The sequence below is a fragment of the Peromyscus maniculatus genome, chromosome 19 (assembly GCF_049852395.1).
Source record: "Peromyscus maniculatus bairdii isolate BWxNUB_F1_BW_parent chromosome 19, HU_Pman_BW_mat_3.1, whole genome shotgun sequence".
Taxonomy (NCBI): Eukaryota; Metazoa; Chordata; class Mammalia; order Rodentia; family Cricetidae; genus Peromyscus; species Peromyscus maniculatus.
Window position 1 is genome coordinate 21,955,769 of NC_134870.1, and position 18,680 is coordinate 21,974,448.

General features: G+C 44.1%; 1 protein-coding gene across 1 annotated transcript in view; it reads right to left on the minus strand.

Moving 5' to 3' along the window:
• The window catches only part of Myo7b (myosin VIIB), an 85,670-nt gene extending 75,313 nt beyond the window's left edge, over positions 1–10,357 (minus strand). Inside the window, exon 1 of the mRNA XM_015996660.3 lies at positions 10,213–10,357. The gene's annotated coding sequence lies outside the window, so the exon portion shown is untranslated. The remainder of the gene's footprint in view (positions 1–10,212) is intronic.
• Between the last annotated feature and the right edge of the window lie 8,323 nt (positions 10,358–18,680).

The following is an 18,680-nucleotide window of genomic DNA, read 5'->3' on the forward strand; positions in this document are numbered from 1 at the left end:
TGTCCCTCTGCATGCTGAGGTGACTTCCCAGGTGAAGGGGCTTCAGCGGGGCAAATGAATCCTCCTGGCCTCCTACATCAGAACTCTAGTTTTATTAGCTACTGTGGTAGTTTAGAATAGTTCACCAATTCTTTGACGTACTGCTCTGTTTTGAGTATAATTGAATGTCCCTCATAAGTACCAATGAAAAGCTTGGTTCTCACGGTTGTGGTGATATTTTGTTTGTGCTCTCACAAATAAAGCTTGCCTGGAGATCAGAGTGCAGCGTTAGCCACTCAGGCCAGGCAGTGATGGCACACACCTTTAATCCCAGCACTTGGGAGGAGGAAACGGGAAGTGATATGGCTGGGCGGAGAGAGGAAGTAATCAGGTGGGGTGGAGACAGGAGCTCAGCCCTTTCAGTCTGAGGACTGCCAGAGGTAAGAAGTCTTCCTAGTGGCTGGCTGCTCTGCTTCTCTGATATCTCCAATATCTGGCTATGGGTTTTTATTATTAAGACCATTAAGATTTGTGCTACACACAGTGGTGGAACTGAGAAGTTCTGTGGGCCGTTAAGAGATGGGGCAGTCACTTTAGGTCATGGAGGGCAGTGTACCCTTGAGTTGGAGTATGTGACCTCATCCCATCCATCTAGTCTCTCCTTGCTTCCTGACTTGAAATGTGACCACTTGCACTGATGACACTCACCCCGGCCATGGTATGCTGCCCTCACATGAAGTCCAAACTAATGGAGCCTCCCAACCCTGAAGTTGAACCTCCAGAACCACGAGCCAAAACTTCCTTCTTCATATTTCATAAGTAGCCTACATTGAGTATTTCATTATAGTGATGGAAAGCTGACTAATAAAAGCACCTTGTTTTATGAAATTCTTTCAGTGGATGGAAATTGGTCCTCTCTACTTTGAGGGTAGATCTAGAACAAATAGAATGGCTGGGAGTGATGGAGTACCGTTTGTGAGACTCATTCACAAAGACTGTAGCACACTCAGAAGACTGTCCGCCTGAGCTAGTAGCTAGGAAACCTGAGACTCAAGAAGGGCTGTTGGTGGGGGATTAAGACCAGACAGCTCCTTCCACTGAAGTTCCCCACTTTGTAGTGGGAGTTAATCCAAGTTAGTTTGAGGTGATTCATCCTCAACCCCTGCTGGCCCCTGAATCAGCAAGCAGCTGTGATGTTAGACCCCACAGACTTTAGCTTCAAAATTGTGCCTGAGGCCAGAGGCAAAGAGGGGTCTACAAGGTCAGATTATGAGACTTTACTATGTGCCTGATGCAGGACTAGGGGGCCAGGGCCTCAGAGACTTGTTGAAGAGGATTGGACTTAACCCTACAGATGGGGTTTTTCCCGAACATCTCTGCCTCTCTGCCCAGGTCGTCTCAGATCTGCTTACGACTTGCCAGAGCAATGCTGCTACCATGCCGCTATTATGCTACATTTCACTGCCCAGTTAGTTCACTTTTTCACTTCTACCAGACTCAGTGGTGGGAAGGTAAAGACGTGACTGTGGGGAGGGGCAGAGAAAAGTTCAGCTGTAGGGACAACTTGTGGCCAGACCTCCTCTCATTGCATAAGCAGAGCCAACAATTCCCCAAGTCTCTTCTTGTCCTGTGCTTCATGTAGGCTAAAGAATTCTAGCTGGCCTCCTGTATTCTCTTTCAGAGTCCTCTGTGAAATCTCTCTGAAGGTTTAGGGCTACTGCCAGGCTCCTAAAAATTTTAGGTCCAAAAGCAGCATTTCTGGTGGCCATATCCATCACCAGGCCCAAATGAAGCCCTGTTTTTCTGGACTTCTCCAGAAGATCTGCCTTGAGTACATCAAAGTCTGTGTGACTGTATTAATTCATCTCCTCAGTTCTCCAAACTATAAAGACATAGTGTTATTAAAGAGATGAAGAAAGATTCATGTCACTAACACTCATCAAAGGAAAGCTGGAATAGGCATATAATTTCATAGAGAACAGATTTCAGTTTTTGAAAAAGATGAGAAATGAAGAGAAATATTACATGATAGTTAGGGATTAAATTCTTAAAAAAACAAAACAAAACTAAGTCCCTAACATCTATACACCTAACAACAGAGTGCTAAAATAATAAGGGGAAAAGGGATAAATCTGTAAGAGGAAGTAGCAGAATCCACCTTTATAGTCCGCTTTATCAGAAATGGAGAGAATCAACATGCAGAAAATCAGTATGAAAAATATACAACCTCAACACCACCATCGATCAAAGATGACACTACAAGTGTGCAAATTGTGATTTTTATACAGCACTTTGTCCAAAAACAGCAGAGTATACATTCTTTTCAATCTCACATGGAATATTTGTTAAGAGAGATCACTTTCCTTACTGGCCCATAATTGCACACTGGCACCCACCATCAAGCAACAAAGATCCTCATAAAACCTGAAAAGCTTTTAAAAGGTTCCAAATACACAGAAAAAGGAGCCAAACTTGGCTTCCTAGTCTTGTGTTTCTCAGGCTGGCCACAGTACAGAGATGCATCTCCTGGCAGCCGCCAGTACACCATAAACTAAGCGGCATGGCAGTTTCCTACAGTCTCTCACACAGGCCACCATACAGAGAAGCATCTCCCAGTCGCTGCCTGTGAGCTTGAACCACCAATGAGAGCTCCACCAGTACACAGTGTGGCAGGTTTGGGGTTTTACTCATGCAGTCAAAAAAGATTACAGAGACATAGTAAAGACAGATTCAGATGGGAAAAAAAAAACCCTCTAAACAGGTTACAATGTGTTTAAAAATATACATAGGCTTGGAAGAGAAAAGAGAAGGTATAGACAGTCATATATATATATATATATACATATATATATATATATATATAGTTTTAAAATAATAAAATAAAGTCCTTGAAAGGGGAATAAATTAATATAAAAGAAATAAACCATGTAAAGATGGAAAATACACAGAGAGTCTGAATCCTGTATGTTATTGTGTTGTCTTTAATTGTTTTTGGCTGCTAAGAGACACTGGATTATGAAAACTGATAGATTGAACCAGCCTATACACTTTGAAAATATTTTGACTTCAAATTTTAAGACAAAGGATGTTTTACTTTGGGGGAGAGATTATGGTTTTATTTCCACAGGAAATGAGAGGCTGTGGATTCATTCTGGGTTAAAGAAAATCAAGTTTGATCAAGAAAGACCCCTTGAAAATTCTGACTACAAACATAAAACAATAAACCTAGAAAAAACACAAAATACATAATGTGTATTCTATCTGCTCAAACATAAAACAAAACAATCATCTTTGGTTGACTTTTATACAATGCACAGTCTATACCCATATTAATATAGATATGTATGTTACCTTTAAAAGTTTCTGTATTTTCAGAGCAAGGAGACCAGACACCAATGAAAACAGATGGTCCAGGTGATCCAGCATCCAGAACAGCTTCAAGGATGCTAACTAAGATGATCCAGCCTCACAGAATACTCCAGCCAAAACCTAACAATTATCCTGATTTTCTCCAGGTTCTTCCAAAGATTACCAGCACCCCCAAACAACAGGAAGTAGTCTAGAGAATGATGCCTACATTCTCAAAAGATGGGTTATGGATATTTATTATCATTTAAGTGGGTTGGTTGCATTGTTATTGGTAATGGTCAGGAAAAAAAGCTCAACAAAGGAGATTAGATTCAAGGATCGCTTTCTGAAAAGAAAAAGGGAAGATATAGAAATGATAGGATAAAAGAGTAAGTTATTGAATCTACTTTTAAGACAAAAAAGTAACTACTAGTCTTAAAAATTTACATTGGTATGGATTTTTGTATATTGATACAAATTTAAAGTTAATTTTGTTATACTATATATTTATACTCTTGTTTGAAGTATTGTGTTTATAAAGCTCATCTAAAAATATAATATATAATTAAGAAATACAAATTAATAGTAATCTATAATAGTCAAACTTATAGTCATGTTAGGTATGTTTTCAAGGTCATACATAGAAATATTTAGATAGATGGTATTCAAATACCTCAAAGATCTACTGATAATGGCACTTAAAATGTTTTCATGGCAAACGGCTTTTCAGAACAGTAAGACATCTCTGCTCCTGACAGTACCAATTTACTTCAAAAGAAGATGATGGGCATTGAAGAACCTCCATATGAAGTTTACTTCCTTTATGGCAAAAGCTAGCCATTTGGGGAAAAAAACTGCCCTTTCCTCAATTGCTGACAATACACTGTCCAAACTGGAACAGCAGGACACAAACAAAAGCAACTACCAAACTTTGCCAAGACAAGGTAGGACAGTCCTTCAAAATTCCCTGCTTCTCAGAAATGTCTGTCAGATATACTAGGCCTACAGGCCAAAGTTGGATGCCCAACATTACAGAAGAACCTAGTGTGACTGTCCAGGCATCTATATGTCCATGTCATTAAGTAACATTTCACCCTTCTAGAGTCTTTGATGGACCTGAAAACTAGATAGTCATAGTTAAAGTTTTTCTTAACTATAATAAAAAGTAAATTAGTTATAAAACTTTAGAGTCACAAAAATAAAATATGTAATAAAATAACTTCCCTATTTTGCCAAATACAAATGGACTAGATATTGTAACTGTAATTTGTAGTGGGTAGCCATTCCAGCTTGGATCTGAAAGTTCCAACCCCCATTGAGACTCTGGCAACTGTCACGCCTACGAGGCGGGGCGAGGGGAGGCGCCTGGGGACCCGAGAGCTGGATGGGCCAGCACTCTCTCTGTGCGCTCTCTCTGTGCAGGGATGCTGAATGGTGAAGGTGGACTGTGCAGAGCTCCGGAGAACACCGTTGGATTGCAATACACCTTCCCCAGACCCTGCGACCGACCCATTACTTAATTTGTGAGTTACGCCATTAAATAAATATCCTTTTAACTACGTGGAGTGGCCAAAATAATTTCTCCAATAGTAATTCTTACTCGATAACTGCTTTTGTTGTATATAATCTTACTATGTTAAAGTTAAAACCTTCCTTTTTAATTAGATGAAAGGGGGAAATGCTGTGGAATAATCCTTTTGAACACTGTGAAGATCTGTCACTGTAATTGGTTTAATAAAGAAGCTGGCTGACCAATAGCTGAAAAGGATAAAGTTAGGCAGGAGAGCCAAACTGAGAATGATGGGAAGAAGGAGGGCAGAGTCAGAGAGTCACAGCAGAGGCAGAAAGAAGCAAGATGGGAAGGCCATACTGAGAAAAGGTACTGAGCCATGTGGCAAAGCATAGATAAGAAACATGGATTAATTTAAATGTAATAGTTATCTATTAACAAGCCTGAACTATTAGCCGAGAATTTACAATTAATATTAAGCCTCTGTGTCTGGTTATTTGGAAACTGGCATGAGGGACAGAAACTTCCACCTACAGCACACCTTACCAATTAAAAAAAATAAACCAAAAAATAAAATAAAATAAAAAAAATAAACCATGTAAAGCATCTCCTCAGACTACAATGCAACTGAATTAGAAATCAATAACAAAAAAAAATGAAAAGTTGCCAGGCAGTGGTAGCAGATGCCTTTAACTCCAGCACTCAGGAGGTAGAGGCAGGCAGATCTCTGAGAGTTTGAGGTCAGCCTGGTCTACAGAGAAAGTTCCAGGACAGCCAGGGCTACACAGAGAAACCCTGTCTCAGAAAAAAACCAATAAACAAATGAAAAGTCTTAACCTATTTGGAGATTAATAAATATACCTTTAGACACATGGGCAAAAAAAAGTCCCAAGAAAAAGGTGGAATAATATCAACTATATAAATACCAACTAAGTATAGCTGACCAACATTTGAGAAATCCAGAGAAGGAAGTACATATGGAAAATGTAGATCACAAAAGAGGGAAGAAGATCTGAGATCTACAACCTGAGCTTCCATGTTAGGAAGCTGTGGAAGCAAGGAAAATATAACCCTAAAGTAAGAGGAGGAAAGAAATTATTTTTCTAAAGTAGATCAGAAATTGGCACAACAACAAACAAAACAAAACAAAACAAGAAATCAATACAACCAGAAACCTGACCAAAAAACATCAACAACAAAAAAAAATCCAACAAAATAATAACTCAGTAAAATTAAGAAAAGCACAAAATACAATTTGCTAGTACCAGAGATGGAAACTGGGTGACCCCTGTAACCCCAGATGGGGAGCTTGGCAAGGGCAGAGCTCTGAAACAAGTCAATGGAGGCCAGAGAGTGCAATGTGAAGGTTTGAATAAGAATGGCCCCCATAGACTTATAGATTTGGATGCCCCAGCTGTCTTTTAAAACTCTTCAGTATCATAACCTATGTACTTTTTCAGCTTATAGTCTATTTCGCATACCACCTCTACACCCTGAACTTCATGCAGGCCTTGAAAACCACACGCTTTCTCTTATCTTTGTGTCTATGTATTTGGTCTGGATTTGGAACACACACTCACGTACATATACATATACACCTAGTCACATTACATGCAGAAGCTTCTGTTTTCTACCTTAGCAGTTGGTCCTGTTTTTATATGGCATTGTGCATGGCTCTCCCAGAATTGTGTGAGACTTGAGAACTCACCATGCAGCGCTCAGTTTTCTAAATGAATGCGTGGACCAGTGAATGGATGGATTGAGGTGAGTAAGAGAGTGGATTATGAATACATTAGTGGATGTGTAGATGGATGGAGGGATGGGTGAATGAATGAACAAATGGATGGATAGGTAGATATATAGATAAATAGATATAGGTAGGTAAGAAGATAGATAGATAGATAGATAGATAGATAGATAGATAGATAGATAGATACATACATACATACATACATACATGATAGATAGATAGATAGATAGATAGATAGATAGATAGATAGATAGATAGATAGATAGATAGATAGATCTGCTCAGGAAGGCAGATGAGGCACTGTCCTGAAGGGAACACTATTATATTTTGAAAGTCTCTGCCCTTTGAGAATCTGAGGCCTTCATCCTAGCTCAGGCCCCCTTGAAAACTCTGAAAAAAAATGGAATTTAACACATGGGGTCAGCATCTCAGCATCCCAGATAACCTGATGTTAGGGTGACTGTCCTCGAGGACTTCTGGCTCTCAAAGCTTTCCACAGAATCACCACACTAGTTCTCTCCCAGATGCCAGTGAACTTGAGTATGAGGGCAGTAGAAAACACTTGTGAAATGGGGGTGGGAAGAGACCCAAGTGCTGAGGACCGGGGAGTGCTATATGCTGGGGGCTTGTGCCAGAGCACATGGGGAAATTTGTCCACATTCTGTCATGAAAGCCACAGAACCTACACTTTTCTTGGAGATCTCTTGCCTCACAGGCAAGCAGACTAGGTTCCAAAAAGAAAATCCAGCATTGACCCTGGCCCGTGAAATGCCAGCCCCAAAGATACCAGAGTTTTGCTTACCAAAAGGGTATGAGTATTCTCTGGGTAGAAAGGATATCTATGGCTGGGCAAGACCTGAGTAAGTCATAGAAGCTATCCTGGGTCACCAGAGATTGCCTATTCTCCACATGGCCCCAGAGCCATGGGTCCAGGACATGGGAGTCACCACTCAATGAAAGGGAAGGCTGATGCAGGAGAGAGGAGCCGCAGCCAGGGCAGGGGCTCCCAGGTCACGTCAGCACACTTCTGTGGGTGACAGGATTTAAGCCAGACAAACCTGCATTCAGGACGCACCCAACCTGGTCAGTGGCCCAGAGGAAACCCAGAGAAGGACACTGTGAATGGTCAGCCTTAAGAAAAGAGCCTGCCAGCATCAAGAAATCAAAAGCTGTTATGCTTCTCTCATACAAGAGCAAGCTTGTTTCCTGTCTTCCCACTTCCTTTCCTGTCTTTCCTCTTCCTTCTTCCCCTATCTGTCATCTATCTATTATCTCTATCATCTATCTATCTATCTATCTATCTATCTATCTATCTATCTATCTATCTATCTATCTATCATCTATTATCATTGATAGGGTCTCATGTACCCTGGGTTGCCTTCAAACTCACTCTGTATCCAACGACCACTTTGAACTTCTGATCTTTCTTCTTTCTCTCCAGTACTGGGATCACAGGCATGCATCACCACTTACAATTTATGCACTGAGGGAGACTGAACCCAGGACTTAGTTCATGCTAGTGGAACAGTCTACCAACTGAGCCACACCCAGTTGTTGTTGTTACATAATTTATTAGTTCAAGAATTGCAGGTACAATATCCCTTCTAGTTGCAAGATAATCATATATATATATATACATATTATATATATACATATTATATATATATATATAATGTTTTCATAATCATTCATATATTTGGGAGAACTGGAACTTGGCAAAGTAAAGAGGTTTACCCAGATCTCACACTGGTGAGAAGCCAGAACCTGTGTACCCAAGAGATAGGGTTCCCAGGAGGGGCACAAGGAAGTGGGTTGTGGGGAGGAAAGAGGGGAGGATGAAGAAGATGTTAAGAAAGGCTCTGAGATCTCCATATTCCAGGTATGGCAGAAGCTACACACATGACCTATAACAGATGGAGACTTGTGGCCCGGGGCCTTTGAGCCTGGGACCTTTCCCAGCTCTCTGACCCACTTTTCCCACCTTGATTTTCTCTTCATCTTGCTTTCTCATTTATTTTTAATCCTATTCTATTATTGGTGTATATGTAAGCTACATAAAGCCACTGTTTTGCTTCCTGTTTCAATACTGAAACATTATTATTGTTTCTGCCGTACCTGGAATATGGAGATCCTAGGTGGAAGTCAATATCAGCTGTGCTTCCGGCTGGCTGAGCACCTCCACCCAGACCTCAGTCTCTTGCCTATAAAATGGAGACAATATCACCAGAGTGTTGCACAAATATATGAAGGTGTTTGTATGAGAGTCCCTTTCTCTTTCTTAATAAACAGTCTCCATTTCTTTCATTATCCATGTGTCCCTGATCCAGCTCTTTGTTCTGGGACACAACCTGGAAATCTCAGTGAGTACCTTCTGGACTCAGATTAAGTTGATAGGATGGTACCGGAGAACTTTCATCACAGTTCCTGCTTGAGTCCCTGCCTAGGAGCTCGAGAGAGTTCTGGGGGTTAAAAAAAACAGTGTGTCAGAGAAGAGGCTGGCCCACATCAGGTATGCCGACGACAATTGTCCCTGTGTTCTCTTGCTCAGTTTGAGACAGAAATCATGAAGAGTAAGCAATACCAACTGAGTGAACTTTTGGGGGGCGCAGGCACGGGGGGGGGGAGGGCTGGGGAGATGGCTCAGTCAGTAAAGGACTTACTGTACAAGCATGGAAATTTCAGGATCCTCATGGGCTTTTTTTTTTTTTTTTTTAAAGCTACAGTCCTGACCAGAGTTCAGAGATCTTATGAATTAGAACAAAGTTGGCATCCACAGATATAAGGTAGATCCTAAGTGAAGGCCTAGGAATACGAAACACACATACCCAACTTAGGAGGCTCAGGGTGGGGACCCATACACTACTCGCTCCCAAACTTCAGCGGTCTCTACTGACTTCTGTCTCCAGTTTCCTCCTCCATGAATGGGGATGGTACACACCAAGCCCCAAACGGAGGTACCTACAGCCTTCTATCTCTTTTACCGTCTCATTCACCCAACACTCAAACATTGAGAAGGCTCTGAGGCCAGTGAGTGCCTGTTTTGCCACAAACCAATGCCTCAGCACCGCCCCCTGCCCAGAGTTGACTAAACACAGGAACCTGCCTCTGTGGATCAAGTGGGTGAACCTAGGTGGAAGTCGAGATCAGCTGTGCTTCTGGCTGAAACACCTCAGCCCAGACCTCAGTTTCTTGCCTATAAAATGGAGACAATATCACCGGAGTATCTCACAAATACAACGGACCTCCTCATATGGTACAACAGGGCCACAGCATGGTACCTGTGCTGTCCTCAGCCCCTTGGATTTCGTGGGAGGCCTTCCAGCAGAGAGAGGACTGAATGGGAGGTGGCAGCGGCCACTTTCCTGAGTGGTGCCGGCTCTCCTGTAGCATAAGACTTCATAGCCCTTCTCAACCTTCTCAGCCTTCCAGAGTAAGCCTGCTGCCCAAATCAACTGCCGTATCTATCACCTGCTGGACTGAGGTTTTGGTTTTCCTACGTCTGGAGGTGGGTGGCATCCGCAGCCCTCTACTCCACAGGGCTGCCCCACCCTGTTCCCAGGTCTGTGTCTCCAGACCCACCTCCTGCCTGGAACCCCTCCTTCCACATATCCCAGGACTCTCTTACCTTGTCAGGATCAGAGTATGGCGGTCCTGTTGATTCCCTGCCCCTCCACCCTGGGCACCTGAAAGATCCAGGTAGGGAGACAGGTTCCGAGCTCCCGGCAGTATAGGAAAGAAAGGACAGAGGAGATAGAATGGCCCCAAGAGGAAGTGGCTAAGCACTGTGGGTATATGTAATTTATTACAGGACTTTGTCCTCTGTCTCAGAAACATCCACTCCCACAGGCCTCCTGCAGCCCTGGCCAGCAGCCTGAAAAACTATCTGCTCTTCAGCAGACCCGTGGATGATCACTACCTGGAGGCCTCAGGGTCTGTCCTCTGAAGAACTCTGCTTATCACCTACCAAGCCCTGGGTGACAATCAGCTGACTGTCCAGACAGTTCAGTGGCTTCAAAGGGTGGTAGATGCTCCAAGGAAGCCAGTCAGGGCCTCTGCTCTCAAGCATCCAGGTACTGACTAGGGGCTGAGGTAGGGTATTGATATTGGAGTTGTAAGAATCAGAACCTGGGGGCGGGGGGGAGGGCTGGAGAGATGGCTCAGTGATTGAGAGCACTGGCTGCTCTTCCAGAGGACACAGTTCAATCCTCAGAACCCACATGGTAGTATAGCTGCCTATAATTCCAGTTTCAGGGGATCTGACACCTTCATCCAGACATACATACAGGTAAAGCATGAATGCACATGAAACAATAAATTAAAAAATAATCAGAACCTTGGTGGGCCCTGGCAGCCCTAGCCAGCTTGGTTAAGCCACCCATCATCAATAGGCCAATTTAAAAAAAGAAAGTAATAATCAAAAACAGAAAGGAGATTTATTTATTGTCTTAGTCAGTGTTCTATTGCTGTGAAGAGATACCATGAACACGACAAGTCTTTTTTTTTTTTTTTTTTGTTTTGTTTTTTGGTTTTTCGAGACAGGGTTTCTCTGTGTAGCTTTGCGCCTTTCCTGGAGCTCACTTGGTAGCCCAGGCTGGCCTCGAACTCACAGAGATCCACCTGGCTCTGCCTCCCGAGTGCTGGGATTAAAGGCGTGTGCCACCAACGCCCGGCTTTTTTTTTTTTTTAAAGATTTATTTATTTATTATGTATACGAAAGAGGGCGCCAGATCTCATTACAGATGGTTGTGAGCCACCATGTGGTTGCTGGGAATTGAACTCAGGACCTCTGGAAGAGCAGTCGGTGCTCTTAACCTCTGAGCCATCTCTCCAGCCTTTTTTTTTTTTTTTTTTTTTTTTTTTTTTTTTTTTTTTTGGTTTTTCGAGACAGGGTTTCTCTGTGTAGCTTTGCGCCTTTCCTGGAACTCACTTTGGAGACCAGGCTGGCCTCGAACTCACGGAGATCCGCCTGCCTCTGCCTCCCGAGTGCTGGGATTAAAGGCGTGTGCCACCACCGCCCGGCTGACAAGTCTTATAAAGAAAAACATTTAACTGGGACTGTCTTACAGTTCACAGGTTTAGTCCACTGTCATCACAGCAGGAAGTATGGCAGTGTGCAGGCAGACATGGTGCTGGAGAAGTAGCTGAGAGCTCTACATCTGGATCTTTAGGCAGCAGGAAGAGAGAGAAACTCTGGGCTTGGTATGGGCTTTGAAACTTCAAAATAACACAGTAACACACTTCTTCCACAAAGCCATACCTCCTAATCCTTTCAAATGGTGTCACTCCCTAGTGACGAAGTATTCAACTCTATGAGTCTATGGAGTCCATTCTTATTCAAACCATCACATTCACTATAGCCACACTGTGTAGAGGGACAAAGATATCTAGTGACCCTCCCAAGTCCACCTTCTAGCTCCTTCTACGGGGTCTGGGTTTAAACAGGGCGAGAGATGGGTATAGATAAATAAGCGCTCCTGGTCAAGGATGTGGTACTGCCCACTACTGACCCACCACTGTCTCCGCTCATCGCTCATTTATCAGAACTTGTGAGCTCTGTGTGAAGTGTCTCCCGTGGCGACAAGCTCCTCTTCCGACTGGCACCGAGCCTCAGCCTTCTCCCAGCATGAGGTTCCTGAGGAAGCTCCAATTCTGGGCACCTTTGTCTCAATACTCTGATCACACAAGTGTCTAGAGTAAAGATACTCTAGAGCATCTTTATTCCTAGTTGGTGTCACAGAACTCATAAAGCACCAGCGGTCCCTACGTGTGTGGAGTGTGTTTCATTCACAACACAACTCTCTGACAATACTTGAGATTTATGCTCCCGTTGTGACTTAGGTGGTGGGCCCCAGAGAGCCTCGGGATGATTCCAGTCACCAGAAAGGCTACTGAAGTGGAGGATTTAAACTTTCCATCCCCACTGTCCCCTGGGAGGGTAAAACTCTTGGACAAGACTCCCTTAGCTCTCAGGTACCGAGCACAGGAGATGCTTGGAGAGAGGCACCCAAAGAAGGCGAGCGGGCTCTCCCTGCTTTCCCAGGCCCTGCCTCTGCGTCTCTTCCCCTAGATTCATCTGGATCCTTTGTTACATCCCTTTCTAAGGCGGTAACCATCTCTAAGCGTTACTTAGTTCTAAGAGTCCGTCCTTAACAGAGCTGAGGAAGGGGCCTCGGAGAGGGCTACATAAGCTTGACATCCTCAGTTTGGTTCCAGAACCTGTGCTGGAAGGAAAACACGCATGTTTGCAAATTGCCTTCTGACCTTTGACTTTCAGCATATGTGGCACACCCACACAGCCACACTCACACTGACATGCACAACAACGACAATGATAAAATAAACTAGGAGGAGACGGAGCTCTCGACCTTCTAGATCTAACTCTAAATCCAGGTGCAATGTGACAGAACTAAACCGTGTTAGAGGAGAGCCAGTTGGAGGACACTGGAGAACATCATGGACATCTGTCATTAAAGTGTTCACATGTGGCAGGCAAGTGCTCTACCAACCGAGCCATATCCATAGCCTCCAAGTACAGATACTTTGACGGGAAGTGGGTCAAGGAGTGTTTCCTGAGACGACCAAATTAGAGGATTGGCAGCTGCTAGAAGTGGCCATCCACACCTACAAAGTCAGGCAGGCAATATAAAGGCATAGCTGTTCTGAATAACAAGAAAGCGTCATAGTCATTGTAGTTGATTGAACTAGAGCCAATCAGGTATCTCTCTCTCTCTCTCTCTCTCTCTCTCTCTCTCTCTCTCAGGATTTGGGAGGCACTTGACCCTGTAGGGGTATAGACTTGGAAATGAATTGTCACAGTTGAGAGAAAGTTGAGGTCAAGGCAGGGTAGCAGCCAGAACCATTAGCCTGGTAGTTCTCAACCGTCCTAATGCTGTGACCCTTTAATACAACCAGTTCTTCAGGTTATGGTAACCACCAACCATAATATTTTCATTGCTACTTCCTAACTATAATTTTGCTACTGTTATGATTCATGACGTAAATATCTAATATGCAGGGTATCTGATATATGACCCCTATGAAAGGTTCTTTCGACTCCTAAAAGGTTGCGACCCACAGGTTGAGAACCACTGCATTGACCTTTACTGGGAACATAACTAAGCCCTAGTAGAAAAGAAAAGGGTGAAGGGATGGCTTCGAGTTAGAGGCACTTGGATGTAAAAGCATATCTGGGATCTGAAGTCTGATTTTCCTCACTTCACCAAAACCCCCGAAGTCGGGAATCAGTAGAAGGAATGGGGTTTAGTCACAGTCTGGGCCAGAAGTAGGGAGAGAAAGAAATCTGTTTCTTTCTGTTCTGCTAGCAGCTGTGCTACAATTTATAGAGAAGATGAAAGAGAAACCCAGAAAATACACATACAAAGATTTATTTCCCAAAATATACTCCTGGGCACAGTTCCCCCTCCACAGATCCACCTCCAGCCATTTTTCACCAAGCACCAGAGATTCAGGCTAATCTCACTCCAGCATGAGATTTCTTGAAGAAAAAAAAAAATTCAGATAAGGTCTCTCTCTCTCTCTCTCTCTCTCTCTCTCTCTCTCTCTCTTTTGGTTTTTTTCGAGACAGGGTTTCTCTGTGTAGCTTTGTGCCTTTCCTGGAACTCACTCTGTAGTCCAGGCTGGCCTCGAACTCACAGAGATCCGCCTGCCTCTGCCTCCTGAGTGCTGGGATTAAAGGTGTGCGCCACCACCGCCCAGCTAATAGGATCTCTTGTAGCCCAGACTAGTACTGAACTTTCTGAGTGACCAAGGATGACCTTGAGCTCCTGATGCCCCTGCTCGTATCTCCTAAGTGTTGAGATTGATTACAGGAATACATCATAATACTTAGTTAATTGTTTTTCTATTACGACACAGGGTCACATGTAGTCCAAGCTGGCCTTGAACTCACTATGAAGCAGGCAAGCCTTTATGCTGACTTTGTCTCTATACTTGAGTGCTTAAATTTCAGGGATGCTCTAACCACATTCAGTGAAATTTTCATTCTTGGGGTCCTGAATAAAGTGCACCTGCAGAAGCAAGGTGAGCTGAGTTGAGAGAGGGAGATGGTAGAGAGGGAAAATGAAGTATCCAGGTATCCAGGAGTGTGCCCATCTAATGAGCACCGTGGCTCTCCATGGTGCCCGTGTCCAGAAGATGGCAGGGCTAGTGTGCTCTGAAAGTGCTGTTTGGGCCCTCTGATGTTAAAGAATCCACCTAGCAGATATTTGCAAAGGTCCAAGTGAAGAGCAGTCATTTTTTTTTTTAAGAGCAGTCATTTTGACTGAGATGGACAGAGTGACTTCCAAGTCCTGAAAAGTCATCTACTAACCATTCCCAGCATGAGGCCATGTAGAGGTGTTTTCTGTTACGGGATATTTCATCACACCATGTGAAGATGTGACGCTGTTTTACCTTGCCTGCCTACCGTACCTGATTGGTTTAATAAAAAGCGGAATGGCCAATAGATAGGCAGGAGAGGTTAGGTGGGACTTCCGGGCAGAAAGAGGAACTCAGGGGGATGAAAATAGGTGCAGGAGAGAGGCTAGCGAGTCACAGAGCAAGTTGGATATACAGAATGGAGAAGAGGTTTAAAAAAAAAAAAGCCATGTGGCAGAATGTAGATTAATTTAAGTAATAAGAGCTAGTTGGGGGACAAGCCCAAGCTAAAGGCCAAGCTTTCATAATTAATAATAAGTCTCCGCGTCATTATTTAGGAGCTGGCAGTTCCAAAAGAAAGTCTGAGTACAATTTTCTTCAGCAATGCTATCGGGAGTCCAACAGTGCCAGGCTTCACTTCAGTCTCTAGACTTGGTAACGGAAGCAGCTGAATGAACGAGGACTGGGAAAATGGTGAAGTTGATAGAATGCTTGCCCAGCCTGCATGCGCCCCAGGTTCCACCCCCAACGCCACATAACCTGGGCATGGGAACACACGCCTGTGACCCCAGCACTCAGCAGAGAGGAGGCAGTAGGAGCAGAGGTCCAGGGTGTCCTTGACTGCAGAGAGGGTTGGAGGCCAGCCTGAGGGGAGGCGGCCTCAAAATTAAAAGTAAAATAAAAGTGAGTGAGCAAAGGCAAGAGGATTTGTTCAAGTGTCCTTCAGTTTCACCTTTGGGGGATTCTCTGGTTTGCAGAGAGATCATTTTGTTCCTCTGGCATAATGATTACCTTTGTCACAGCTCCCAAAGATGATGAACCCCTTACTTTCCTGCTCTAGGTTAGACTTCTGTGGCCATCCTCTGCTGCACCCAGCTAAGCAAGAAGCCACAGATACCTGTGTGGCACAAAGGCACGTATGTGACATTTCTGTTCACAGCTTGTCTTATGCAATATGTAGCAGAAATTCACTTTAAAGGGATTGAGGAGACAGTTCAGCCCATTCAACACTCGCCTTGCAAGCACCAGGACCAGAGTTTGATCCTAAGGAACCACGTAAAAATTGCCGAGTGTGATGTTGTGTATTTGTAATCTCAGCAATGGGGAGATGGGGACAGGCAGATCCCGGGGGGTAGCTTAGCTAGTCAGTCTTGCCTACTTGGCAAGTTCCCAGCCAATGAGAGACAACGTCTCAAAAGGACGAGGTGGGCAGTACCTAAGGAATGACACCTAAGGTTGCCCTCTGTCTTCCACACACATGTGCAAGCATGTGAGTGAGCACATGCACACACACACACACACACACACACACACACACACACACACACACACTTCACCTCACAGATGTGCAAACTTGTCTCCTCCTCATTCTTTCATAGAGCCACAGTCCTCCCTGGACAGACATCTGGAGGCATTTGATCATCTGCTCTCCTACACAATACTGGGAAGAACAGATCTGTGCCCATGGCTGTGCTTCAGGAAGGCCCAGAAGGGAGCTTATTGCAGCAAGGGCACTTCTGTCTAAATGTTTTGTTGCCAACCTTTCTCAAATATCGTGCAACCTCTGCCCCCATCCCAAGGAGGGCACATGACTGCAGAGGCATGAGTGAGGATGGGGCATCCTGACAGGTATCCAGGAGCTGTCTGAAAGACCCCAAGTTTTATAAACCAAAAAGAGAGAAGGGACATGTAGGGCAGGTCTTTCTAGGTCAGTCCAGTAAACGAGTTGGCTCTTTTCCAATCTAATGCTATTTCAAAAATTCTATCCACAAGGCAAATGTTATGCTAACGTTTAGTTTTTATTATTTTTGTGTTATGTGTTCACATGTCCATGTGTGTAGGTGCACATATGTGTTTGCATGGAGGCCAGAGGTCGGGCTGGAGCATCTTCCTCAATCACTTCTTTGCCTTACTTTTTGTTACTTTCAAAAGTCTTTGTTCGTATGATGTGTTTTGGATGGGGGTGCACATTTATGTGTGTAAATGTGGTTGTGTGCATGTCACAGGACACGTGTGGAAATCAGAGGACAACCTTGGGTGTCTGTTCTCTCCACCCTGTTTGAGAGTCGGCCTCTTTTTCCATTGCTTGTGACAGGCTAGTTGGCTCATGAGATTCCAGGGATTCTCCACTCTTGCTGTAAGAGCGCTCACGGGATTCCAATGAGTGCTACTGTGACCAGCTTTTATATGTGTTCTAGAGATTCAAACTCAGGTCCCCACAATAGCATGACAAGCACTTTATTCATGGAGCGGTCACCTCAGCCACATCTCTGCTTTATATTTTGAGACAGACTCTCTCACTGAAAGCCCCAGGCATCTTTTTATCTCTGCCTTCCCAGTGCTGGGAGTACAAGTGCATCCCGCAGCCAACTCTGTGCATGAGTGCTACGGATCCTCATATTTGCACAACATACATGTTCCTGAAGGAACCATATACCCAGCCCCACCTCCTGCTGGCCTTGAAACAGACATTTCTGAGAGGAGTCAGAAAACGGCCAGGGGACAAACAATCCAATGACGATCCACTGCAGCATCGCCATAGCAGCTAAAACCACACAGTGAACACTCCATCCCAGCTCTATCATCATAGCGTGGAGCCTCCCTCTGTCTTCCCATCTGGCTCACAATAGCCACGCTATCCATGAACTCTGTACAAGAACACAGTGTCCTTCATGCTAGCCTCTTTGCAATGGGGTCGCTTTCAATCCTCTCCAAAACTCTACTCGGGAAGGTTTATACCCATGTCATAGTAAGAAAGCTACAGTCAAAAGAACTGAAAGCTTTGCTCAAGTCATATGGCCAAAGGTACAGGGATAAATTAGGACTCAAAGTCCGATGCCATACTAGGTGCTTACTGTATTGGATTACAATGTGCCAAGCCCACTGAATCCTAACTCCATCCTCTGCCACCTACTGTGATGGGTAAGACCTTCCCCTCCATCCTCCCCATCCTGCTCCCCCTGTTCCTCCTCCTCCTCTTCCTCTTTCTTGCTGTTTTAGTAAATGAATCCAGACAAACTTAAATTTTTGGTTTTAAAACAGGATCTCACTAAGTTGCCCAGAATCTGCCTTGAACTCACTCTGTAGCCCTGGCTGGCTTTGAATTTACAATCCTCCTGTCTTAGCCTCCCACAAATTGGGGTTATAGACCTGTACCACCAGGTCCAGCCTGAGACATCCTATTTCAGAGACTTTCAGAAAAAAATGTGATAATTAGCATTGATTATCAACTTGATTGAATCTAGAGTTACTTAGAAGACAAACCTCTGGGCATGTCTGTAAGGGAGTTCTAGATAAGATTAATTGAGGAGGGAAATCACATCCTCACTGCAGGCAGAACAATTCTATGGGGTGGGGTCTCAGTCTTCCTGACAGGGAAAAGGCAAGCTCTTCCTGACTGAGGATGCAGTGTGACTAGCTGTCTCCTGCTCGGCTGCCAATGGCTTCTTCTGCAGTGAGGAACTGCATCCTCCAACTGGGAGTTAACAATAAATCCCACACCCCTGAGTTCAAGGCCAGCCTGGTTTACAGAGGGAGTTCCAGGACAGCCAGGGCTACACAGAGAAACTCTGCCTGTGTAAACAAACAAACAAAAAGCAAACAACAAACTCCCTCATAGACATGCCCACAAGTTTATCTAAGTAACTGGACATACCCAGTCAAGTTGACAATCAATATTAACCATCACATTCTTCTCTGAAAGTCTCTAAAGTATGA